The sequence below is a fragment of the Triturus cristatus genome, chromosome 8 (assembly GCF_964204655.1).
Source record: "Triturus cristatus chromosome 8, aTriCri1.1, whole genome shotgun sequence".
NCBI classification, from domain to species: domain Eukaryota; kingdom Metazoa; phylum Chordata; class Amphibia; order Caudata; family Salamandridae; genus Triturus; species Triturus cristatus.
Genome location: NC_140591.1, coordinates 735,328,745 through 735,354,935, shown reverse-complemented (window position 1 = coordinate 735,354,935; position 26,191 = coordinate 735,328,745). Strand labels below are relative to the sequence as shown.

Sequence of the window (26,191 nt, the reverse complement as noted above, 5' to 3'; positions counted from 1 at the left end):
CATAACAACATAAGAAACACATTGTGCATTTTCTCTTAAATACTCCTTCACTTTGTGCCAAAAGAAATACCAAGGTGAATACCTAGGCCACAGATTCAAGCTAAAGATCTTCCTGCTGAATGCAAGGCGCATTAAAAACTGCATATCGCTGGACTAAAGCATTCCTTGCATAGCCTCTAACATCATAACATAACTGAGCTGCTAGCAGCAAGCTAACCAATACCTTTCTGAAATGAGAATGACATGTGCTTATCTGCTCAATCAGTGCTCAATCAGGCTCGATCAGGCGAGATTTAGAAAAGGTGGAAAGGGTCCAAGTGGATGCCCCTTCCTTTTTAGGGTGGGTCCTGCTGACTATCATAGGATTGCTTGTAAAAGTGGCCAGGGTCAGAGGAAAAGCTGCCAACACTTCTTAGCGTTCTCTATAGATGCAGCCATTTTCTGTGACTGTAATTTCGGCCTTTTCCCAGAAGTCTCTATTCTGCCTATGCAAATTAACAAAAGCAGTGCTTATTCCTCACTTGCTCAAATGTCCTTCCTGTCCAGAAAGCTCTGATTAAGCATGCTTATTTTCTTTTTCTGGGATATTTTAAATTGTTTCGCTGTCCAGTCTGTGGCAGTAGAAAGCTGCTTATGATGCCAGGTTTTGATGAATCCCCAAGGTACAAGTACAGAGGAATATATCAGTCTCTAGGATATGGAACTTTTAGCTAACACATCACAATATGTGATGCTTGCCAAGAAAACACTACATTCTGGAGCGCTGATGATCAGAACATTCTGCTCCTGAAGGATAGAAAAGACAGCTTGATTGAAATAAAGTCTGTTTATATTGACGCTCTCTCTCTCCCTATATATACATACATGCATACACACACACACACAGGTATGTCATGCATTTCTTCAGATTTGTTTCAACCATTTACCATTTATTGGAGAATCCCTACTTTTCAAGTGACTGCAAATGAAGTCATCTCTGGCACTTTTTGTGCAAAGTAAGAGACACACATGACACCTTATTATAAAAGTCATCGGTTTCTTTGTTACTGTGTACTTTCAAAGCATGGGGCTTTCACACGTCAGGTAAACCTGATTACCACTACACAACAAAAGCAGATGCAGCTTTCTTATCTATGTCGTGATAGAACAGTTGTGAATTGAGTAGAAGAAGGGCCCTGATGTGATACTTATTACATGCAGCCTGTAAGATAGTCAAACATGCAGGCTAGGAAGGAAGATGCAAATATCAATGTATTAGAAAAACACCTAAAGGCGAGTGATATGCTTTCATTCATGCATGGCTAGGAAAAATCGCCATACTGTTGCAAACATTCTTACACCACCAACTGGAAATAAATGATTCTGACATTAAACGTAAAGGTGAGAATGCATTTGTATCATCACCTTGAGAAGGATCATCTTGGAATTGAGCCGAGGGCCTCTGCACTCAAAGCCAGAAACACTCCACTAAAATAAGATTCCTGTTGGTGCCAACAATTCTCCATGTTAATGCTTGTTCTAGGTGAGCAGTGAACCGATTACAGGGCTCTTTTGAAAGCAAGGTCTGAGAACCAACAGATACATCCACACGCCGATTACTTTAGTGTTTTGAGAGAATTCCCTTTCTTGGAACGAGATTGCATGAAATAATCTTCAGGACTTGGACAATTCCATGGCAAAACGGCACCTATCAACATTGTAGCCAACACAATATAACAACTGTTTCTGCCCGGTTTCGAACCGGGGACCTTTCGCGTGTGAGGCGAACTTGATAACCACTACACTACAGAAACAGATACCTACAGTTGATTTTTCTGTAATGAAACTGCTCCGAACTGGCTATTCCATGGGCCTCTGGCTTTAGATTTCTTTCATGCAACCTGCCCGACATCCCTAGCTGAACGCTCGTACATGCCATGCAAGACCAGATGTTTGGTATTAGCTCAGACTGGGCAGGGCTGAAGCATGAGACTCTAGCAAAGAATTATCCACTACTGCAAAGAAAAAATTGATGTTGGTTTTGAAACGCAAACTTCAAAACAACTTGAAAAGAGTACCAAGAAAAGGGCTCGTCCGGGATCTCTCGCACCCAAAGCGAGAATCATACCCCTAGACCAACGAGCCCTCAAAATTCTCTTACCTCTCAAAAGCTAATACCGGCTCTAAGCCCGCAATGAAGATCATGCTGGTATCTTTATGATGCTTGGTCTGTGAATACGCATGAAAGTCAGTCTCAACTTACCCTTTCTCAAACGATAGCACTATCATTTACAAGTGTCTCCTTTTATTCCGTCCCAGCTTTGGACACGTCTTACAGGAAGTCAGCCCTTATTTATATATTTCTGCAGTGGCTGAAGCTTAATGAGAAAGAGTAACAAGTTGTTCATAACAACATAAGAAACACATTGTGCATTTTCTCTCAAATACTCCTTCACTTTGTGCCAAAAGAAATACCAAGGTGAATACCTAGGCCACAGATTCAAGCTAAAGATCTTCCTGCTGAATGCAAGGCGCAATAAAAACTGCATATCGCTGGACTAAAGCATTCCTTGCATAGCCTCTAACATCATAACATAACTGAGCTGCTAGCAGCAAGCTAACCAATACCTTTCTGAAATGAGAATGACATGTGCCTATCTGCTCAATCAGTGCTCAATCAGGCTCGATCAGGCGAGATTTAGAAAAGGTGGAAAGGGTCCAAGTGGATGCCCCTTCCTTTTTAGGGTGGGTCCTGCTGACTATCATAGGATTGCTTGTAAAAGTGGCCAGGGTCAGAGGAAAAGCTGCCAACACTTCTTAGCGTTCTCTATAGATGCAGCCATTTTCTGTGACTGTAATTTCGGCCTTTTCCCAGAAGTCTCTATTCTGCCTATGCAAATTAACAAAAGCAGTGCTTATTCCTCACTTGCTCAAATGTCCTTCCTGTCCAGAAAGCTCTGATTAAGCATGCTTATTTTCTTTTTCTGGGATATTTTAAATTGTTTCGCTGTCCAGTCTGTGGCAGTAGAAAGCTGCTTATGATGCCAGGTTTTGATGAATCCCCAAGGTACAAGTACAGAGGAATATATCAGTCTCTAGGATATGGAACTTTTAGCTAACACATCACAATATGTGATGCTTGCCAAGAAAACACTACATTCTGGAGCGCTGATGATCAGAACATTCTGCTCCTGAAGGATAGAAAAGACAGCTTGATTGAAATAAAGTCTGTTTATATTGACGCTCTCTCTCTCCCTATATATACATACATGCATACACACACACACACAGGTATGTCATGCATTTCTTCAGATTTGTTTCAACCATTTACCATTTATTGGAGAATCCCTACTTTTCAAGTGACTGCAAATGAAGTCATCTCTGGCACTTTTTGTGCAAAGTAAGAGACACACATGACACCTTTTTATAAAAGTCATCGGTTTCTTTGTTACTGTGTACTTTCAAAGCATGGGGCTTTCACACGTCAGGTAAACCTGATTACCACTACACAACAAAAGCAGATGCAGCTTTCTTATCTATGTCGTGATAGAACAGTTGTGAATTGAGTAGAAGAAGGGCCCTGATGTGATACTTATTACATGCAGCCTGTAAGATAGTCAAACATGCAGGCTAGGAAGGAAGATGCAAATATCAATGTATTAGAAAAACACCTAAAGGCGAGTGATATGCTTTCATTCATGCATGGCTAGGAAAAATCGCCATACTGTTGCAAACATTCTTACACCACCAACTGGAAATAAATGATTCTGACATTAAACGTAAAGGTGACAATGCATTTGTATCATCACCCTGAGAAGGATCATCTTGGAATTGAGCCGAGGGCCTCTGCACTCAAAGCCAGAAACACTCCACTAAAATAAGATTCCTGTTGGTGCCAACAATTCTCCATGTTAATGCTTGTTCTAGGTGAGCAGTGAACCGATTGCAGGGCTCTTTTGAAAGCAAGGTCTGAGAACCAACAGATACATCCACACGCCGATTACTTTAGTGTTTTGAGAGAATTCCCTTTCTTGGAACGAGATTGCATGAAATAATCTTCAGGGCTTGGACAATTCCATGGCAAAACGGCACCTATCAACATTGTAGCCAACACAATATAACAACTGTTTCTGCCCGGTTTCGAACCGGGGACCTTTCGCGTGTGAGGCGAACGTGATAACCACTACACTACAGAAACAGATACCTACAGTTGATTTTTCTGTAATGAAACTGCTCCGAACTGGCTATTCCATGGGCCTCTGGCTTTAGATTTCTTTCATGCAACCTGCCCGACATCCCTAGCTGAACGCTCGTACATGCCATGCAAGACCAGATGTTTGGTATTAGCTCAGACTGGGCAGGGCTGAAGCATGAGACTCTAGCAAAGAATTATCCACTACTGCAAAGAAAAAATTGATGTTGGTTTTGAAACGCAAACTTCAAAACAACTTGAAAAGAGTACCAAGAAAAGGGCTCGTCTGGGATTTGAACCCGGGACCTCTCGCACCCAAAGCGAGAATCATACCCCTAGACCAACGAGCCCTCAAAATCCTCTTACCTCTCAAAAGCTAATACCGGCTCTAAGCCCGCAATGAAGATCATGCTGGTATCTTTATGATGCTTGGTCTGTGAATACGCATGAAAGTCAGTCTCAACTTACCCTTTCTCAAACGATAGCACTATCATTTACAAGTGTCTCCTTTTATTCCGTCCCAGCTTTGGACACGTCTTACAGGAAGTCAGCCCTTATTTATATATTTCTTCAGTGGCTGAAGCTTAATGAGAAAGAGTAACAAGTTGTTCATAACAACATAAGAAACACATTGTGCATTTTCTCTTAAATACTCCTTCACTTTGTGCCAAAAGAAATACCAAGGTGAATACCTAGGCCACAGATTCAAGCTAAAGATCTTCCTGCTGAATGCAAGGCGCATTAAAAACTGCATATCGCTGGACTAAAGCATTCCTTGCATAGCCTCTAACATCATAACATAACTGAGCTGCTAGCAGCAAGCTAACCAATACCTTTCTGAAATGAGAATGACATGTGCTTATCTGCTCAATCAGTGCTCGATCAGGCTCGATCAGGTGAGATTTAGAAAAGGTGGAAAGGGTCCAAGTGGATGCCCCTTCCTTTTTAGGGTGGGTCCTGCTGACTATCATAGGATTGCTTGTAAAAGTGGCCAGGGTCAGAGGAAAAGCTGCCAACACTTCTTAGCGTTCTCTATAGATGCAGCCATTTTCTGTGACTGTAATTTCGGCCTTTTCCCAGAAGTCTCTATTCTGCCTATGCAAATTAACAAAAGCAGTGCTTATTCCTCACTTGCTCAAATGTCCTTCCTGTCCAGAAAGCTCTGATTAAGCATGCTTATTTTCTTTTTCTGGGATATTTTAAATTGTTTCGCTGTCCAGTCTGTGGCAGTAGAAAGCTGCTTATGATGCCAGGTTTTGATGAATCCCCAAGGTACAAGTACAGAGGAATATATCAGTCTCTAGGATATGGAACTTTTAGCTAACACATCACAATATGTGATGCTTGCCAAGAAAACACTACATTCTGGAGCGCTGATGATCAGAACATTCTGCTCCTGAAGGATAGAAAAGACAGCTTGATTGAAATAAAGTCTGTTTATATTGACGCTCTCTCTCTCCCTATATATACATACATGCGTACACACACACACACAGGTATGTCATGCATTTCTTCAGATTTGTTTCAACCATTTACCATTTATTGGAGAATCCCTATTTTTCAAGTGACTGCAAATGAAGTCATCTCTGGCACTTTTTGTGCAAAGTAAGAGACACACATGACACCTTTTTATAAAAGTCATCAGTTTCTTTGTTACTGTGTACTTTCAAAGCATGGGGCTTTCACACGTCAGGTAAACCTGATTACCACTACACAACAAAAGCAGATGCAGCTTTCTTATCTATGTCGTGATAGAACAGTTGTGAATTGAGTAGAAGAAGGGCCCTGATGTGATACTTATTACATGCAGCCTGTAAGATAGTCAAACATGCAGGCTAGGAAGGAAGATGCAAATATCAATGTATTAGAAAAACACCTAAAGGCGAGTGATATGCTTTCATTCATGCATGGCTAGGAAAAATCGCCATACTGTTGCAAACATTCTTACACCACCAACTGGAAATAAATGATTCTGACATTAAACGTAAAGGTGACAATGCATTTGTATCATCACCCTGAGAAGGATCATCTTGGAATTGAGCCGAGGGCCTCTGCACTCAAAGCCAGAAACACTCCACTAAAATAAGATTCCTGTTGGTGCCAACAATTCTCCATGTTAATGCTTGTTCTAGGTGAGCAGTGAACCGATTGCAGGGCTCTTTTGAAAGCAAGGTCTGAGAACCAACAGATACATCCACACGCCGATTACTTTAGTGTTTTGAGAGAATTCCCTTTCTTGGAACGAGATTGCATGAAATAATCTTCAGGGCTTGGACAATTCCATGGCAAAACGGCACCTATCAACATTGTAGCCAACACAATATAACAACTGTTTCTGCCCGGTTTCGAACCGGGGACCTTTCGCGTGTGAGGCGAACGTGATAACCACTACACTACAGAAACAGATACCTACAGTTGATTTTTCTGTAATGAAACTGCTCCGAACTGGCTATTCCATGGGCCTCTGGCTTTAGATTTCTTTCATGCAACCTGCCCGACATCCCTAGCTGAACGCTCGTACATGCCATGCAAGACCAGATGTTTGGTATTAGCTCAGACTGGGCAGGGCTGAAGCATGAGACTCTAGCAAAGAATTATCCACTACTGCAAAGAAAAAATTGATGTTGGTTTTGAAACGCAAACTTCAAAACAACTTGAAAAGAGTACCAAGAAAAGGGCTCGTCCGGGATTTGAACCCGGGACCTCTCGCACCCAAAGCGAGAATCATACCCCTCGACCAACGAGCCCTCAAAATCCTCTTACCTCTCAAAAGCTAATACCGGCTCTAAGCCCGCAATGAAGATCATGCTGGTATCTTTATGATGCTTGGTCTGTGAATACGCATGAAAGTCAGTCTCAACTTACCCTTTCTCAAACGATAGCACTATCATTTACAAGTGTCTCCTTTTATTCCGTCCCAGCTTTGGACACGTCTTACAGGAAGTCAGCCCTTATTTATATATTTCTTCAGTGGCTGAAGCTTAATGAGAAAGAGTAACAAGTTGTTCATAACAACATAAGAAACACATTGTGCATTTTCTCTTAAATACTCCTTCACTTTGTGCCAAAAGAAATACCAAGGTGAATACCTAGGCCACAGATTCAAGCTAAAGATCTTCCTGCTGAATGCAAGGCGCATTAAAAACTGCATATCGCTGGACTAAAGCATTCCTTGCATAGCCTCTAACATCATAACATAACTGAGCTGCTAGCAGCAAGCTAACCAATACCTTTCTGAAATGAGAATGACATGTGCTTATCTGCTCAATCAGTGCTCAATCAGGCTCGATCAGGCGAGATTTAGAAAAGGTGGAAAGGGTCCAAGTGGATGCCCCTTCCTTTTTAGGGTGGGTCCTGCTGACTATCATAGGATTGCTTGTAAAAGTGGCCAGGGTCAGAGGAAAAGCTGCCAACACTTCTTAGCGTTCTCTATAGATGCAGCCATTTTCTGTGACTGTAATTTCGGCCTTTTCCCAGAAGTCTCTATTCTGCCTATGCAAATTAACAAAAGCAGTGCTTATTCCTCACTTGCTCAAATGTCCTTCCTGTCCAGAAAGCTCTGATTAAGCATGCTTATTTTCTTTTTCTGGGATATTTTAAATTGTTTCGCTGTCCAGTCTGTGGCAGTAGAAAGCTGCTTATGATGCCAGGTTTTGATGAATCCCCAAGGTACAAGTACAGAGGAATATATCAGTCTCTAGGATATGGAACTTTTAGCTAACACATCACAATATGTGATGCTTGCCAAGAAAACACTACATTCTGGAGCGCTGATGATCAGAACATTCTGCTCCTGAAGGATAGAAAAGACAGCTTGATTGAAATAAAGTCTGTTTATATTGACGCTCTCTCTCTCCCTATATATACATACATGCATACACACACACACACAGGTATGTCATGCATTTCTTCAGATTTGTTTCAACCATTTACCATTTATTGGAGAATCCCTACTTTTCAAGTGACTGCAAATGAAGTCATCTCTGGCACTTTTTGTGCAAAGTAAGAGACACACATGACACCTTTTTATAAAAGTCATCGGTTTCTTTGTTACTGTGTACTTTCAAAGCATGGGGCTTTCACACGTCAGGTAAACCTGATTACCACTACACAACAAAAGCAGATGCAGCTTTCTTATCTATGTCGTGATAGAACAGTTGTGAATTGAGTAGAAGAAGGGCCCTGATGTGATACTTATTACATGCAGCCTGTAAGATAGTCAAACATGCAGGCTAGGAAGGAAGATGCAAATATCAATGTATTAGAAAAACACCTAAAGGCGAGTGATATGCTTTCATTCATGCATGGCTAGGAAAAATCGCCATACTGTTGCAAACATTCTTACACCACCAACTGGAAATAAATGATTCTGACATTAAACGTAAAGGTGACAATGCATTTGTATCATCACCCTGAGAAGGATCATCTTGGAATTGAGCCGAGGGCCTCTGCACTCAAAGCCAGAAACACTCCACTAAAATAAGATTCCTGTTGGTGCCAACAATTCTCCATGTTAATGCTTGTTCTAGGTGAGCAGTGAACCGATTGCAGGGCTCTTTTGAAAGCAAGGTCTGAGAACCAACAGATACATCCACACGCCGATTACTTTAGTGTTTTGAGAGAATTCCCTTTCTTGGAACGAGATTGCATGAAATAATCTTCAGGGCTTGGACAATTCCATGGCAAAACGGCACCTATCAACATTGTAGCCAACACAATATAACAACTGTTTCTGCCCGGTTTCGAACCGGGGACCTTTCGCGTGTGAGGCGAACGTGATAACCACTACACTACAGAAACAGATACATACAGTTGATTTTTCTGTAATGAAACTGCTCCGAACTGGCTATTCCATGGGCCTCTGGCTTTAGATTTCTTTCATGCAACCTGCCCGACATCCCTAGCTGAACGCTCGTACATGCCATGCAAGACCAGATGTTTGGTATTAGCTCAGACTGGGCAGGGCTGAAGCATGAGACTCTAGCAAAGAATTATCCACTACTGCAAAGAAAAAATTGATGTTGGTTTTGAAACGCAAACTTCAAAACAACTTGAAAAGAGTACCAAGAAAAGGGCTCGTCCGGGATTTGAACCCGGGACCTCTCGCACCCAAAGCGAGAATCATACCCCTAGACCAACGAGCCCTCAAAATCCTCTTACCTCTCAAAAGCTAATACCGGCTCTAAGCCCGCAATGAAGATCATGCTGGTATCTTTATGATGCTTGGTCTGTGAATACGCATGAAAGTCAGTCTCAACTTACCCTTTCTCAAACGATAGCACTATCATTTACAAGTGTCTCCTTTTATTCCGTCCCAGCTTTGGACACGTCTTACAGGAAGTCAGCCCTTATTTATATATTTCTTCAGTGGCTGAAGCTTAATGAGAAAGAGTAACAAGTTGTTCATAACAACATAAGAAACACATTGTGCATTTTCTCTTAAATACTCCTTCACTTTGTGCCAAAAGAAATACCAAGGTGAATACCTAGGCCACAGATTCAAGCTAAAGATCTTCCTGCTGAATGCAAGGCGCATTAAAAACTGCATATCGCTGGACTAAAGCATTCCTTGCATAGCCTCTAACATCATAACATAACTGAGCTGCTAGCAGCAAGCTAACCAATACCTTTCTGAAATGAGAATGACATGTGCTTATCTGCTCAATCAGTGCTCAATCAGGCTCGATCAGGCGAGATTTAGAAAAGGTGGAAAGGGTCCAAGTGGATGCCCCTTCCTTTTTAGGGTGGGTCCTGCTGACTATCATAGGATTGCTTGTAAAAGTGGCCAGGGTCAGAGGAAAAGCTGCCAACACTTCTTAGCGTTCTCTATAGATGCAGCCATTTTCTGTGACTGTAATTTCGGCCTTTTCCCAGAAGTCTCTATTCTGCCTATGCAAATTAACAAAAGCAGTGCTTATTCCTCACTTGCTCAAATGTCCTTCCTGTCCAGAAAGCTCTGATTAAGCATGCTTATTTTCTTTTTCTGGGATATTTTAAATTGTTTCGCTGTCCAGTCTGTGGCAGTAGAAAGCTGCTTATGATGCCAGGTTTTGATGAATCCCCAAGGTACAAGTACAGAGGAATATATCAGTCTCTAGGATATGGAACTTTTAGCTAACACATCACAATATGTGATGCTTGCCAAGAAAACACTACATTCTGGAGCGCTGATGATCAGAACATTCTGCTCCTGAAGGATAGAAAAGACAGCTTGATTGAAATAAAGTCTGTTTATATTGACGCTCTCTCTCTCCCTATATATACATACATGCATACACACACACACACAGGTATGTCATGCATTTCTTCAGATTTGTTTCAACCATTTACCATTTATTGGAGAATCCCTACTTTTCAAGTGACTGCAAATGAAGTCATCTCTGGCACTTTTTGTGCAAAGTAAGAGACACACATGACACCTTATTATAAAAGTCATCGGTTTCTTTGTTACTGTGTACTTTCAAAGCATGGGGCTTTCACACGTCAGGTAAACCTGATTACCACTACACAACAAAAGCAGATGCAGCTTTCTTATCTATGTCGTGATAGAACAGTTGTGAATTGAGTAGAAGAAGGGCCCTGATGTGATACTTATTACATGCAGCCTGTAAGATAGTCAAACATGCAGGCTAGGAAGGAAGATGCAAATATCAATGTATTAGAAAAACACCTAAAGGCGAGTGATATGCTTTCATTCATGCATGGCTAGGAAAAATCGCCATACTGTTGCAAACATTCTTACACCACCAACTGGAAATAAATGATTCTGACATTAAACGTAAAGGTGAGAATGCATTTGTATCATCACCTTGAGAAGGATCATCTTGGAATTGAGCCGAGGGCCTCTGCACTCAAAGCCAGAAACACTCCACTAAAATAAGATTCCTGTTGGTGCCAACAATTCTCCATGTTAATGCTTGTTCTAGGTGAGCAGTGAACCGATTACAGGGCTCTTTTGAAAGCAAGGTCTGAGAACCAACAGATACATCCACACGCCGATTACTTTAGTGTTTTGAGAGAATTCCCTTTCTTGGAACGAGATTGCATGAAATAATCTTCAGGACTTGGACAATTCCATGGCAAAACGGCACCTATCAACATTGTAGCCAACACAATATAACAACTGTTTCTGCCCGGTTTCGAACCGGGGACCTTTCGCGTGTGAGGCGAACTTGATAACCACTACACTACAGAAACAGATACCTACAGTTGATTTTTCTGTAATGAAACTGCTCCGAACTGGCTATTCCATGGGCCTCTGGCTTTAGATTTCTTTCATGCAACCTGCCCGACATCCCTAGCTGAACGCTCGTACATGCCATGCAAGACCAGATGTTTGGTATTAGCTCAGACTGGGCAGGGCTGAAGCATGAGACTCTAGCAAAGAATTATCCACTACTGCAAAGAAAAAATTGATGTTGGTTTTGAAACGCAAACTTCAAAACAACTTGAAAAGAGTACCAAGAAAAGGGCTCGTCCGGGATCTCTCGCACCCAAAGCGAGAATCATACCCCTAGACCAACGAGCCCTCAAAATTCTCTTACCTCTCAAAAGCTAATACCGGCTCTAAGCCCGCAATGAAGATCATGCTGGTATCTTTATGATGCTTGGTCTGTGAATACGCATGAAAGTCAGTCTCAACTTACCCTTTCTCAAACGATAGCACTATCATTTACAAGTGTCTCCTTTTATTCCGTCCCAGCTTTGGACACGTCTTACAGGAAGTCAGCCCTTATTTATATATTTCTGCAGTGGCTGAAGCTTAATGAGAAAGAGTAACAAGTTGTTCATAACAACATAAGAAACACATTGTGCATTTTCTCTCAAATACTCCTTCACTTTGTGCCAAAAGAAATACCAAGGTGAATACCTAGGCCACAGATTCAAGCTAAAGATCTTCCTGCTGAATGCAAGGCGCAATAAAAACTGCATATCGCTGGACTAAAGCATTCCTTGCATAGCCTCTAACATCATAACATAACTGAGCTGCTAGCAGCAAGCTAACCAATACCTTTCTGAAATGAGAATGACATGTGCCTATCTGCTCAATCAGTGCTCAATCAGGCTCGATCAGGCGAGATTTAGAAAAGGTGGAAAGGGTCCAAGTGGATGCCCCTTCCTTTTTAGGGTGGGTCCTGCTGACTATCATAGGATTGCTTGTAAAAGTGGCCAGGGTCAGAGGAAAAGCTGCCAACACTTCTTAGCGTTCTCTATAGATGCAGCCATTTTCTGTGACTGTAATTTCGGCCTTTTCCCAGAAGTCTCTATTCTGCCTATGCAAATTAACAAAAGCAGTGCTTATTCCTCACTTGCTCAAATGTCCTTCCTGTCCAGAAAGCTCTGATTAAGCATGCTTATTTTCTTTTTCTGGGATATTTTAAATTGTTTCGCTGTCCAGTCTGTGGCAGTAGAAAGCTGCTTATGATGCCAGGTTTTGATGAATCCCCAAGGTACAAGTACAGAGGAATATATCAGTCTCTAGGATATGGAACTTTTAGCTAACACATCACAATATGTGATGCTTGCCAAGAAAACACTACATTCTGGAGCGCTGATGATCAGAACATTCTGCTCCTGAAGGATAGAAAAGACAGCTTGATTGAAATAAAGTCTGTTTATATTGACGCTCTCTCTCTCCCTATATATACATACATGCATACACACACACACACAGGTATGTCATGCATTTCTTCAGATTTGTTTCAACCATTTACCATTTATTGGAGAATCCCTACTTTTCAAGTGACTGCAAATGAAGTCATCTCTGGCACTTTTTGTGCAAAGTAAGAGACACACATGACACCTTTTTATAAAAGTCATCGGTTTCTTTGTTACTGTGTACTTTCAAAGCATGGGGCTTTCACACGTCAGGTAAACCTGATTACCACTACACAACAAAAGCAGATGCAGCTTTCTTATCTATGTCGTGATAGAACAGTTGTGAATTGAGTAGAAGAAGGGCCCTGATGTGATACTTATTACATGCAGCCTGTAAGATAGTCAAACATGCAGGCTAGGAAGGAAGATGCAAATATCAATGTATTAGAAAAACACCTAAAGGCGAGTGATATGCTTTCATTCATGCATGGCTAGGAAAAATCGCCATACTGTTGCAAACATTCTTACACCACCAACTGGAAATAAATGATTCTGACATTAAACGTAAAGGTGACAATGCATTTGTATCATCACCCTGAGAAGGATCATCTTGGAATTGAGCCGAGGGCCTCTGCACTCAAAGCCAGAAACACTCCACTAAAATAAGATTCCTGTTGGTGCCAACAATTCTCCATGTTAATGCTTGTTCTAGGTGAGCAGTGAACCGATTGCAGGGCTCTTTTGAAAGCAAGGTCTGAGAACCAACAGATACATCCACACGCCGATTACTTTAGTGTTTTGAGAGAATTCCCTTTCTTGGAACGAGATTGCATGAAATAATCTTCAGGGCTTGGACAATTCCATGGCAAAACGGCACCTATCAACATTGTAGCCAACACAATATAACAACTGTTTCTGCCCGGTTTCGAACCGGGGACCTTTCGCGTGTGAGGCGAACGTGATAACCACTACACTACAGAAACAGATACCTACAGTTGATTTTTCTGTAATGAAACTGCTCCGAACTGGCTATTCCATGGGCCTCTGGCTTTAGATTTCTTTCATGCAACCTGCCCGACATCCCTAGCTGAACGCTCGTACATGCCATGCAAGACCAGATGTTTGGTATTAGCTCAGACTGGGCAGGGCTGAAGCATGAGACTCTAGCAAAGAATTATCCACTACTGCAAAGAAAAAATTGATGTTGGTTTTGAAACGCAAACTTCAAAACAACTTGAAAAGAGTACCAAGAAAAGGGCTCGTCTGGGATTTGAACCCGGGACCTCTCGCACCCAAAGCGAGAATCATACCCCTAGACCAACGAGCCCTCAAAATCCTCTTACCTCTCAAAAGCTAATACCGGCTCTAAGCCCGCAATGAAGATCATGCTGGTATCTTTATGATGCTTGGTCTGTGAATACGCATGAAAGTCAGTCTCAACTTACCCTTTCTCAAACGATAGCACTATCATTTACAAGTGTCTCCTTTTATTCCGTCCCAGCTTTGGACACGTCTTACAGGAAGTCAGCCCTTATTTATATATTTCTTCAGTGGCTGAAGCTTAATGAGAAAGAGTAACAAGTTGTTCATAACAACATAAGAAACACATTGTGCATTTTCTCTTAAATACTCCTTCACTTTGTGCCAAAAGAAATACCAAGGTGAATACCTAGGCCACAGATTCAAGCTAAAGATCTTCCTGCTGAATGCAAGGCGCATTAAAAACTGCATATCGCTGGACTAAAGCATTCCTTGCATAGCCTCTAACATCATAACATAACTGAGCTGCTAGCAGCAAGCTAACCAATACCTTTCTGAAATGAGAATGACATGTGCTTATCTGCTCAATCAGTGCTCGATCAGGCTCGATCAGGTGAGATTTAGAAAAGGTGGAAAGGGTCCAAGTGGATGCCCCTTCCTTTTTAGGGTGGGTCCTGCTGACTATCATAGGATTGCTTGTAAAAGTGGCCAGGGTCAGAGGAAAAGCTGCCAACACTTCTTAGCGTTCTCTATAGATGCAGCCATTTTCTGTGACTGTAATTTCGGCCTTTTCCCAGAAGTCTCTATTCTGCCTATGCAAATTAACAAAAGCAGTGCTTATTCCTCACTTGCTCAAATGTCCTTCCTGTCCAGAAAGCTCTGATTAAGCATGCTTATTTTCTTTTTCTGGGATATTTTAAATTGTTTCGCTGTCCAGTCTGTGGCAGTAGAAAGCTGCTTATGATGCCAGGTTTTGATGAATCCCCAAGGTACAAGTACAGAGGAATATATCAGTCTCTAGGATATGGAACTTTTAGCTAACACATCACAATATGTGATGCTTGCCAAGAAAACACTACATTCTGGAGCGCTGATGATCAGAACATTCTGCTCCTGAAGGATAGAAAAGACAGCTTGATTGAAATAAAGTCTGTTTATATTGACGCTCTCTCTCTCCCTATATATACATACATGCATACACACACACACACAGGTATGTCATGCATTTCTTCAGATTTGTTTCAACCATTTACCATTTATTGGAGAATCCCTACTTTTCAAGTGACTGCAAATGAAGTCATCTCTGGCACTTTTTGTGCAAAGTAAGAGACACACATGACACCTTTTTATAAAAGTCATCGGTTTCTTTGTTACTGTGTACTTTCAAAGCATGGGGCTTTCACACGTCAGGTAAACCTGATTACCACTACACAACAAAAGCAGATGCAGCTTTCTTATCTATGTCGTGATAGAACAGTTGTGAATTGAGTAGAAGAAGGGCCCTGATGTGATACTTATTACATGCAGCCTGTAAGATAGTCAAACATGCAGGCTAGGAAGGAAGATGCAAATATCAATGTATTAGAAAAACACCTAAAGGCGAGTGATATGCTTTCATTCATGCATGGCTAGGAAAAATCGCCATACTGTTGCAAACATTCTTACACCACCAACTGGAAATAAATGATTCTGACATTAAACGTAAAGGTGACAATGCATTTGTATCATCACCCTGAGAAGGATCATCTTGGAATTGAGCCGAGGGCCTCTGCACTCAAAGCCAGAAACACTCCACTAAAATAAGATTCCTGTTGGTGCCAACAATTCTCCATGTTAATGCTTGTTCTAGGTGAGCAGTGAACCGATTGCAGGGCTCTTTTGAAAGCAAGGTCTGAGAACCAACAGATACATCCACACGCCGATTACTTTAGTGTTTTGAGAGAATTCCCTTTCTTGGAACGAGATTGCATGAAATAATCTTCAGGGCATGGACAATTCCATGGCAAAACGGCACCTATCAACATTGTAGCCAACACAATATAACAACTGTTTCTGCCCGGTTTCGAACCGGGGACCTTTCGCGTGTGAGGCGAACGTGATAACCACTACACTACAGAAACAGATACCTACAGTTGATTTTTCTGTAATGAAACTGCTCCGAACTGGCTATTCCATGGGCCTCTGGCTTTAGATTTCTTTCATGCAACCTGCCCGACATCCCTAGCTGAACGCTCGTACATGCCATGCAAGACCAGATGTTTGGTATTAGCTCAGACTGGGCAGGGCTGAAGCATGAGACTCTAGCAAAGAATTATCCACTACTGCAAAGAAAAAATTGATGTTGGTTTTGAAACGCAAACTTCAAAACAACTTGAAAAGAGTACCAAGAAAAGGGCTCGTCCGGGATTTGAACCCGGGACCTCTCGCACCCAAAGCGAGAATCATACCCCTAGACCAACGAGCCCTCAAAATCCTCTTACCTCTCAAAAGCTAATACCGGCTCTAAGCCCGCAATGAAGATCATGCTGGTATCTTTATGATGCTTGGTCTGTGAATACGCATGAAAGTCAGTCTCAACTTACCCTTTCTCAAACGATAGCACTATCATTTACAAGTGTCTCCTTTTATTCCGTCCCAGCTTTGGACACGTCTTACAGGAAGTCAGCCCTTATTTATATATTTCTTCAGTGGCTGAAGCTTAATGAGAAAGAGTAACAAGTTGTTCATAACAACATAAGAAACACATTGTGCATTTTCTCTTAAATACTCCTTCACTTTGTGCCAAAAGAAATACCAAGGTGAATACCTAGGCCACAGATTCAAGCTAAAGATCTTCCTGCTGAATGCAAGGCGCAATAAAAACTGCATATCGCTGGACTAAAGCATTCCTTGCATAGCCTCTAACATCATAACATAACTGAGCTGCTAGCAGCAAGCTAACCAATACCTTTCTGAAATGAGAATGACATGTGCTTATCTGCTCAATCAGTGCTCAATCAGGCTCGATCAGGCGAGATTTAGAAAAGGTGGAAAGGGTCCAAGTGGATGCCCCTTCCTTTTTAGGGTGGGTCCTGCTGACTATCATAGGATTGCTTGTAAAAGTGGCCAGGGTCAGAGGAAAAGCTGCCAACACTTCTTAGCGTTCTCTATAGATGCAGCCATTTTCTGTGACTGTAATTTCGGCCTTTTCCCAGAAGTCTCTATTCTGCCTATGCAAATTAACAAAAGCAGTGCTTATTCCTCACTTGCTCAAATGTCCTTCCTGTCCAGAAAGCTCTGATTAAGCATGCTTATTTTCTTTTTCTGGGATATTTTAAATTGTTTCGCTGTCCAGTCTGTGGCAGTAGAAAGCTGCTTATGATGCCAGGTTTTGATGAATCCCCAAGGTACAAGTACAGAGGAATATATCAGTCTCTAGGATATGGAACTTTTAGCTAACACATCACAATATGTGATGCTTGCCAAGAAAACACTACATTCTGGAGCGCTGATGATCAGAACATTCTGCTCCTGAAGGATAGAAAAGACAGCTTGATTGAAATAAAGTCTGTTTATATTGACGCTCTCTCTCTCCCTATATATACATACATGCATACACACACACACACAGGTATGTCATGCATTTCTTCAGATTTGTTTCAACCATTTACCATTTATTGGAGAATCCCTACTTTTCAAGTGACTGCAAATGAAGTCATCTCTGGCACTTTTTGTGCAAAGTAAGAGACACACATGACACCTTTTTATAAAAGTCATCGGTTTCTTTGTTACTGTGTACTTTCAAAGCATGGGGCTTTCACACGTCAGGTAAACCTGATTACCACTACACAACAAAAGCAGATGCAGCTTTCTTATCTATGTCGTGATAGAACAGTTGTGAATTGAGTAGAAGAAGGGCCCTGATGTGATACTTATTACATGCAGCCTGTAAGATAGTCAAACATGCAGGCTAGGAAGGAAGATGCAAATATCAATGTATTAGAAAAACACCTAAAGGCGAGTGATATGCTTTCATTCATGCATGGCTAGGAAAAATCGCCATACTGTTGCAAACATTCTTACACCACCAACTGGAAATAAATGATTCTGACATTAAACGTAAAGGTGACAATGCATTTGTATCATCACCCTGAGAAGGATCATCTTGGAATTGAGCCGAGGGCCTCTGCACTCAAAGCCAGAAACACTCCACTAAAATAAGATTCCTGTTGGTGCCAACAATTCTCCATGTTAATGCTTGTTCTAGGTGAGCAGTGAACCGATTGCAGGGCTCTTTTGAAAGCAAGGTCTGAGAACCAACAGATACATCCACACGCCGATTACTTTAGTGTTTTGAGAGAATTCCCTTTCTTGGAACGAGATTGCATGAAATAATCTTCAGGGCTTGGACAATTCCATGGCAAAACGGCACCTATCAACATTGTAGCCAACACAATATAACAACTGTTTCTGCCCGGTTTCGAACCGGGGACCTTTCGCGTGTGAGGCGAACGTGATAACCACTACACTACAGAAACAGATACCTACAGTTGATTTTTCTGTAATGAAACTGCTCCGAACTGGCTATTCCATGGGCCTCTGGCTTTAGATTTCTTTCATGCAACCTGCCCGACATCCCTAGCTGAACGCTCGTACATGCCATGCAAGACCAGATGTTTGGTATTAGCTCAGACTGGGCAGGGCTGAAGCATGAGACTCTAGCAAAGAATTATCCACTACTGCAAAGAAAAAATTGATGTTGGTTTTGAAACGCAAACTTCAAAACAACTTGAAAAGAGTACCAAGAAAAGGGCTCGTCCGGGATTTGAACCCGGGACCTCTCGCACCCAAAGCGAGAATCATACCCCTCGACCAACGAGCCCTCAAAATCCTCTTACCTCTCAAAAGCTAATACCGGCTCTAAGCCCGCAATGAAGATCATGCTGGTATCTTTATGATGCTTGGTCTGTGAATACGCATGAAAGTCAGTCTCAACTTACCCTTTCTCAAACGATAGCACTATCATTTACAAGTGTCTCCTTTTATTCCGTCCCAGCTTTGGACACGTCTTACAGGAAGTCAGCCCTTATTTATATATTTCTTCAGTGGCTGAAGCTTAATGAGAAAGAGTAACAAGTTGTTCATAACAACATAAGAAACACATTGTGCATTTTCTCTTAAATACTCCTTCACTTTGTGCCAAAAGAAATACCAAGGTGAATACCTAGGCCACAGATTCAAGCTAAAGATCTTCCTGCTGAATGCAAGGCGCATTAAAAACTGCATATCGCTGGACTAAAGCATTCCTTGCATAGCCTCTAACATCATAACATAACTGAGCTGCTAGCAGCAAGCTAACCAATACCTTTCTGAAATGAGAATGACATGTGCTTATCTGCTCAATCAGTGCTCAATCACGCTCGATCAGGCGAGATTTAGAAAAGGTGGAAAGGGTCCAAGTGGATGCCCCTTCCTTTTTAGGGTGGGTCCTGCTGACTATCATAGGATTGCTTGTAAAAGTGGCCAGGGTCAGAGGAAAAGCTGCCAACACTTCTTAGCGTTCTCTATAGATGCAGCCATTTTCTGTGACTGTAATTTCGGCCTTTTCCCAGAAGTCTCTATTCTGCCTATGCAAATTAACAAAAGCAGTGCTTATTCCTCACTTGCTCAAATGTCCTTCCTGTCCAGAAAGCTCTGATTAAGCATGCTTATTTTCTTTTTCTGGGATATTTTAAATTGTTTCGCTGTCCAGTCTGTGGCAGTAGAAAGCTGCTTATGATGCCAGGTTTTGATGAATCCCCAAGGTACAAGTACAGAGGAATATATCAGTCTCTAGGATATGGAACTTTTAGCTAACACATCACAATATGTGATGCTTGCCAAGAAAACACTACATTCTGGAGCGCTGATGATCAGAACATTCTGCTCCTGAAGGATAGAAAAGACAGCTTGATTGAAATAAAGTCTGTTTATATTGACGCTCTCTCTCTCCCTATATATACATACATGCATACACACACACACACAGGTATGTCATGCATTTCTTCAGATTTGTTTCAACCATTTACCATTTATTGGAGAATCCCTACTTTTCAAGTGACTGCAAATGAAGTCATCTCTGGCACTTTTTGTGCAAAGTAAGAGACACACATGACACCTTTTTATAAAAGTCATCGGTTTCTTTGTTACTGTGTACTTTCAAAGCATGGGGCTTTCACACGTCAGGTAAACCTGATTACCACTACACAACAAAAGCAGATGCAGCTTTCTTATCTATGTCGTGATAGAACAGTTGTGAATTGAGTAGAAGAAGGGCCCTGATGTGATACTTATTACATGCAGCCTGTAAGATAGTCAAACATGCAGGCTAGGAAGGAAGATGCAAATATCAATGTATTAGAAAAACACCTAAAGGCGAGTGATATGCTTTCATTCATGCATGGCTAGGAAAAATCGCCATACTGTTGCAAACATTCTTACACCACCAACTGGAAATAAATGATTCTGACATTAAACGTAAAGGTGACAATGCATTTGTATCATCACCCTGAGAAGGATCATCTTGGAATTGAGCCGAGGGCCTCTGCACTCAAAGCCAGAAACACTCCACTAAAATAAGATTCCTGTTGGTGCCAACAATTCTCCATGTTAATGCTTGTTCTAGGTGAGCAGTGAACCGATTGCAGGGCTCTTTTGAAAGCAAGGTCTGAGAACCAACAGATACATCCACACGCCGATTACTTTAGTGTTTTGAGAGAATTCCCTTTCTTGGAACGAGATTGCATGAAATAATCTTCAGGGCTTGGACAATTCCATGGCAAAACGGCACCTATCAACATTGTAGCCAACACAATATAACAACTGTTTCTGCCCGGTTTCGAACCGGGGACCTTTCGCGTGTGAGGCGAACGTGATAACCACTACACTACAGAAACAGATACATACAGTTGATTTTTCTGTAATGAAACTGCTCCGAACTGGCTATTCCATGGGCCTCTGGCTTTAGATTTCTTTCATGCAACCTGCCCGACATCCCTAGCTGAACGCTCGTACATGCCATGCAAGACCAGATGTTTGGTATTAGCTCAGACTGGGCAGGGCTGAAGCATGAGACTCTAGCAAAGAATTATCCACTACTGCAAAGAAAAAATTGATGTTGGTTTTGAAACGCAAACTTCAAAACAACTTGAAAAGAGTACCAAGAAAAGGGCTCGTCCGGGATTTGAACCCGGGACCTCTCGCACCCAAAGCGAGAATCATACCCCTAGACCAACGAGCCCTCAAAATCCTCTTACCTCTCAAAAGCTAATACCGGCTCTAAGCCCGCAATGAAGATCATGCTGGTATCTTTATGATGCTTGGTCTGTGAATACGCATGAAAGTCAGTCTCAACTTACCCTTTCTCAAACGATAGCACTATCATTTACAAGTGTCTCCTTTTATTCCGTCCCAGCTTTGGACACGTCTTACAGGAAGTCAGCCCTTATTTATATATTTCTTCAGTGGCTGAAGCTTAATGAGAAAGAGTAACAAGTTGTTCATAACAACATAAGAAACACATTGTGCATTTTCTCTTAAATACTCCTTCACTTTGTGCCAAAAGAAATACCAAGGTGAATACCTAGGCCACAGATTCAAGCTAAAGATCTTCCTGCTGAATGCAAGGCGCATTAAAAACTGCATATCGCTGGACTAAAGCATTCCTTGCATAGCCTCTAACATCATAACATAACTGAGCTGCTAGCAGCAAGCTAACCAATACCTTTCTGAAATGAGAATGACATGTGCTTATCTGCTCAATCAGTGCTCAATCAGGCTCGATCAGGCGAGATTTAGAAAAGGTGGAAAGGGTCCAAGTGGATGCCCCTTCCTTTTTAGGGTGGGTCCTGCTGACTATCATAGGATTGCTTGTAAAAGTGGCCAGGGTCAGAGGAAAAGCTGCCAACACTTCTTAGCGTTCTCTATAGATGCAGCCATTTTCTGTGACTGTAATTTCGGCCTTTTCCCAGAAGTCTCTATTCTGCCTATGCAAATTAACAAAAGCAGTGCTTATTCCTCACTTGCTCAAATGTCCTTCCTGTCCAGAAAGCTCTGATTAAGCATGCTTATTTTCTTTTTCTGGGATATTTTAAATTGTTTCGCTGTCCAGTCTGTGGCAGTAGAAAGCTGCTTATGATGCCAGGTTTTGATGAATCCCCAAGGTACAAGTACAGAGGAATATATCAGTCTCTAGGATATGGAACTTTTAGCTAACACATCACAATATGTGATGCTTGCCAAGAAAACACTACATTCTGGAGCGCTGATGATCAGAACATTCTGCTCCTGAAGGATAGAAAAGACAGCTTGATTGAAATAAAGTCTGTTTATATTGACGCTCTCTCTCTCCCTATATATACATACATGCATACACACACACACACAGGTATGTCATGCATTTCTTCAGATTTGTTTCAACCATTTACCATTTATTGGAGAATCCCTACTTTTCAAGTGACTGCAAATGAAGTCATCTCTGGCACTTTTTGTGCAAAGTAAGAGACACACATGACACCTTATTATAAAAGTCATCGGTTTCTTTGTTACTGTGTACTTTCAAAGCATGGGGCTTTCACACGTCAGGTAAACCTGATTACCACTACACAACAAAAGCAGATGCAGCTTTCTTATCTATGTCGTGATAGAACAGTTGTGAATTGAGTAGAAGAAGGGCCCTGATGTGATACTTATTACATGCAGCCTGTAAGATAGTCAAACATGCAGGCTAGGAAGGAAGATGCAAATATCAATGTATTAGAAAAACACCTAAAGGCGAGTGATATGCTTTCATTCATGCATGGCTAGGAAAAATCGCCATACTGTTGCAAACATTCTTACACCACCAACTGGAAATAAATGATTCTGACATTAAACGTAAAGGTGAGAATGCATTTGTATCATCACCTTGAGAAGGATCATCTTGGAATTGAGCCGAGGGCCTCTGCACTCAAAGCCAGAAACACTCCACTAAAATAAGATTCCTGTTGGTGCCAACAATTCTCCATGTTAATGCTTGTTCTAGGTGAGCAGTGAACCGATTACAGGGCTCTTTTGAAAGCAAGGTCTGAGAACCAACAGATACATCCACACGCCGATTACTTTAGTGTTTTGAGAGAATTCCCTTTCTTGGAACGAGATTGCATGAAATAATCTTCAGGACTTGGACAATTCCATGGCAAAACGGCACCTATCAACATTGTAGCCAACACAATATAACAACTGTTTCTGCCCGGTTTCGAACCGGGGACCTTTCGCGTGTGAGGCGAACTTGATAACCACTACACTACAGAAACAGATACCTACAGTTGATTTTTCTGTAATGAAACTGCTCCGAACTGGCTATTCCATGGGCCTCTGGCTTTAGATTTCTTTCATGCAACCTGCCCGACATCCCTAGCTGAACGCTCGTACATGCCATGCAAGACCAGATGTTTGGTATTAGCTCAGACTGGGCAGGGCTGAAGCATGAGACTCTAGCAAAGAATTATCCACTACTGCAAAGAAAAAATTGATGTTGGTTTTGAAACGCAAACTTCAAAACAACTTGAAAAGAGTACCAAGAAAAGGGCTCGTCCGGGATCTCTCGCACCCAAAGCGAGAATCATACCCCTAGACCAACGAGCCCTCAAAATTCTCTTACCTCTCAAAAGCTAATACCGGCTCTAAGCCCGCAATGAAGATCATGCTGGTATCTTTATGATGCTTGGTCTGTGAATACGCATGAAAGTCAGTCTCAACTTACCCTTTCTCAAACGATAGCACTATCATTTACAAGTGTCTCCTTTTATTCCGTCCCAGCTTTGGACACGTCTTACAGGAAGTCAGCCCTTATTTATATATTTCTGCAGTGGCTGAAGCTTAATGAGAAAGAGTAACAAGTTGTTCATAACAACATAAGAAACACATTGTGCATTTTCTCTTAAATACTCCTTCACTTTGTGCCAAAAGAAATACCAAGGTGAATACCTAGGCCACAGATTCAAGCTAAAGATCTTCCTGCTGAATGCAAGGCGCAATAAAAACTGCATATCGCTGGACTAAAGCATTCCTTGCATAGCCTCTAACATCATAACATAACTGAGCTGCTAGCAGCAAGCTAACCAATACCTTTCTGAAATGAGAATGACATGTGCCTATCTGCTCAATCAGTGCTCAATCAGGCTCGATCAGGCGAGATTTAGAAAAGGTGGAAAGGGTCCAAGTGGATGCCCCTTCCTTTTTAGGGTGGGTCCTGCTGACTATCATAGGATTGCTTGTAAAAGTGGCCAGGGTCAGAGGAAAAGCTGCCAACACTTCTTAGCGTTCTCTATAGATGCAGCCATTTTCTGTGACTGTAATTTCGGCCTTTTCCCAGAAGTCTCTATTCTGCCTATGCAAATTAACAAAAGCAGTGCTTATTCCTCACTTGCTCAAATGTCCTTCCTGTCCAGAAAGCTCTGATTAAGCATGCTTATTTTCTTTTTCTGGGATATTTTAAATTGTTTCGCTGTCCAGTCTGTGGCAGTAGAAAGCTGCTTATGATGCCAGGTTTTGATGAATCCCCAAGGTACAAGTACAGAGGAATATATCAGTCTCTAGGATATGGAACTTTTAGCTAACACATCACAATATGTGATGCTTGCCAAGAAAACACTACATTCTGGAGCGCTGATGATCAGAACATTCTGCTCCTGAAGGATAGAAAAGACAGCTTGATTGAAATAAAGTCTGTTTATATTGACGCTCTCTCTCTCCCTATATATACATACATGCATACACACACACACACAGGTATGTCATGCATTTCTTCAGATTTGTTTCAACCATTTACCATTTATTGGAGAATCCCTACTTTTCAAGTGACTGCAAATGAAGTCATCTCTGGCACTTTTTGTGCAAAGTAAGAGACACACATGACACCTTTTTATAAAAGTCATCGGTTTCTTTGTTACTGTGTACTTTCAAAGCATGGGGCTTTCACACGTCAGGTAAACCTGATTACCACTACACAACAAAAGCAGATGCAGCTTTCTTATCTATGTCGTGATAGAACAGTTGTGAATTGAGTAGAAGAAGGGCCCTGATGTGATACTTATTACATGCAGCCTGTAAGATAGTCAAACATGCAGGCTAGGAAGGAAGATGCAAATATCAATGTATTAGAAAAACACCTAAAGGCGAGTGATATGCTTTCATTCATGCATGGCTAGGAAAAATCGCCATACTGTTGCAAACATTCTTACACCACCAACTGGAAATAAATGATTCTGACATTAAACGTAAAGGTGACAATGCATTTGTATCATCACCCTGAGAAGGATCATCTTGGAATTGAGCCGAGGGCCTCTGCACTCAAAGCCAGAAACACTCCACTAAAATAAGATTCCTGTTGGTGCCAACAATTCTCCATGTTAATGCTTGTTCTAGGTGAGCAGTGAACCGATTGCAGGGCTCTTTTGAAAGCAAGGTCTGAGAACCAACAGATACATCCACACGCCGATTACTTTAGTGTTTTGAGAGAATTCCCTTTCTTGGAACGAGATTGCATGAAATAATCTTCAGGGCTTGGACAATTCCATGGCAAAACGGCACCTATCAACATTGTAGCCAACACAATATAACAACTGTTTCTGCCCGGTTTCGAACCGGGGACCTTTCGCGTGTGAGGCGAACGTGATAACCACTACACTACAGAAACAGATACCTACAGTTGATTTTTCTGTAATGAAACTGCTCCGAACTGGCTATTCCATGGGCCTCTGGCTTTAGATTTCTTTCATGCAACCTGCCCGACATCCCTAGCTGAACGCTCGTACATGCCATGCAAGACCAGATGTTTGGTATTAGCTCAGACTGGGCAGGGCTGAAGCATGAGACTCTAGCAAAGAATTATCCACTACTGCAAAGAAAAAATTGATGTTGGTTTTGAAACGCAAACTTCAAAACAACTTGAAAAGAGTACCAAGAAAAGGGCTCGTCTGGGATTTGAACCCGGGACCTCTCGCACCCAAAGCGAGAATCATACCCCTAGACCAACGAGCCCTCAAAATCCTCTTACCTCTCAAAAGCTAATACCGGCTCTAAGCCCGCAATGAAGATCATGCTGGTATCTTTATGATGCTTGGTCTGTGAATACGCATGAAAGTCAGTCTCAACTTACCCTTT

The 26,191-nt window shown here is 41.7% G+C and overlaps 11 non-coding genes across 11 annotated transcripts; all 11 read right to left on the bottom strand.

Moving 5' to 3' along the window:
- Positions 1-4,104: 4,104 nt before the first annotated feature.
- On the bottom strand, positions 4,105-4,177 carry TRNAV-CAC (transfer RNA valine (anticodon CAC)). The gene has a single exon. It is a non-coding gene; the product is annotated as a tRNA-Val (tRNA).
- A 2,324-nt stretch (positions 4,178-6,501) lies between these two features.
- On the bottom strand, positions 6,502-6,574 carry TRNAV-CAC (transfer RNA valine (anticodon CAC)). Its single transcript has one exon. It is a non-coding gene; the product is annotated as a tRNA-Val (tRNA).
- A 2,324-nt stretch (positions 6,575-8,898) lies between these two features.
- On the bottom strand, positions 8,899-8,971 carry TRNAV-CAC (transfer RNA valine (anticodon CAC)). The gene has a single exon. It is a non-coding gene; the product is annotated as a tRNA-Val (tRNA).
- A 272-nt stretch (positions 8,972-9,243) lies between these two features.
- Positions 9,244-9,315, bottom strand: TRNAP-UGG (transfer RNA proline (anticodon UGG)). The gene has a single exon. It is a non-coding gene; the product is annotated as a tRNA-Pro (tRNA).
- A 4,364-nt stretch (positions 9,316-13,679) lies between these two features.
- On the bottom strand, positions 13,680-13,752 carry TRNAV-CAC (transfer RNA valine (anticodon CAC)). The gene has a single exon. It is a non-coding gene; the product is annotated as a tRNA-Val (tRNA).
- Positions 13,753-16,076: 2,324 nt separating this feature from the next.
- On the bottom strand, positions 16,077-16,149 carry TRNAV-CAC (transfer RNA valine (anticodon CAC)). The gene has a single exon. It is a non-coding gene; the product is annotated as a tRNA-Val (tRNA).
- Positions 16,150-16,421: 272 nt separating this feature from the next.
- Positions 16,422-16,493, bottom strand: TRNAP-UGG (transfer RNA proline (anticodon UGG)). The gene has a single exon. It is a non-coding gene; the product is annotated as a tRNA-Pro (tRNA).
- Positions 16,494-18,473: 1,980 nt separating this feature from the next.
- TRNAV-CAC (transfer RNA valine (anticodon CAC)) lies at positions 18,474-18,546 on the bottom strand. Its single transcript has one exon. It is a non-coding gene; the product is annotated as a tRNA-Val (tRNA).
- A 2,324-nt stretch (positions 18,547-20,870) lies between these two features.
- On the bottom strand, positions 20,871-20,943 carry TRNAV-CAC (transfer RNA valine (anticodon CAC)). Its single transcript has one exon. It is a non-coding gene; the product is annotated as a tRNA-Val (tRNA).
- A 272-nt stretch (positions 20,944-21,215) lies between these two features.
- Positions 21,216-21,287, bottom strand: TRNAP-UGG (transfer RNA proline (anticodon UGG)). The gene has a single exon. It is a non-coding gene; the product is annotated as a tRNA-Pro (tRNA).
- A 4,364-nt stretch (positions 21,288-25,651) lies between these two features.
- On the bottom strand, positions 25,652-25,724 carry TRNAV-CAC (transfer RNA valine (anticodon CAC)). The gene has a single exon. It is a non-coding gene; the product is annotated as a tRNA-Val (tRNA).
- Between the last annotated feature and the right edge of the window lie 467 nt (positions 25,725-26,191).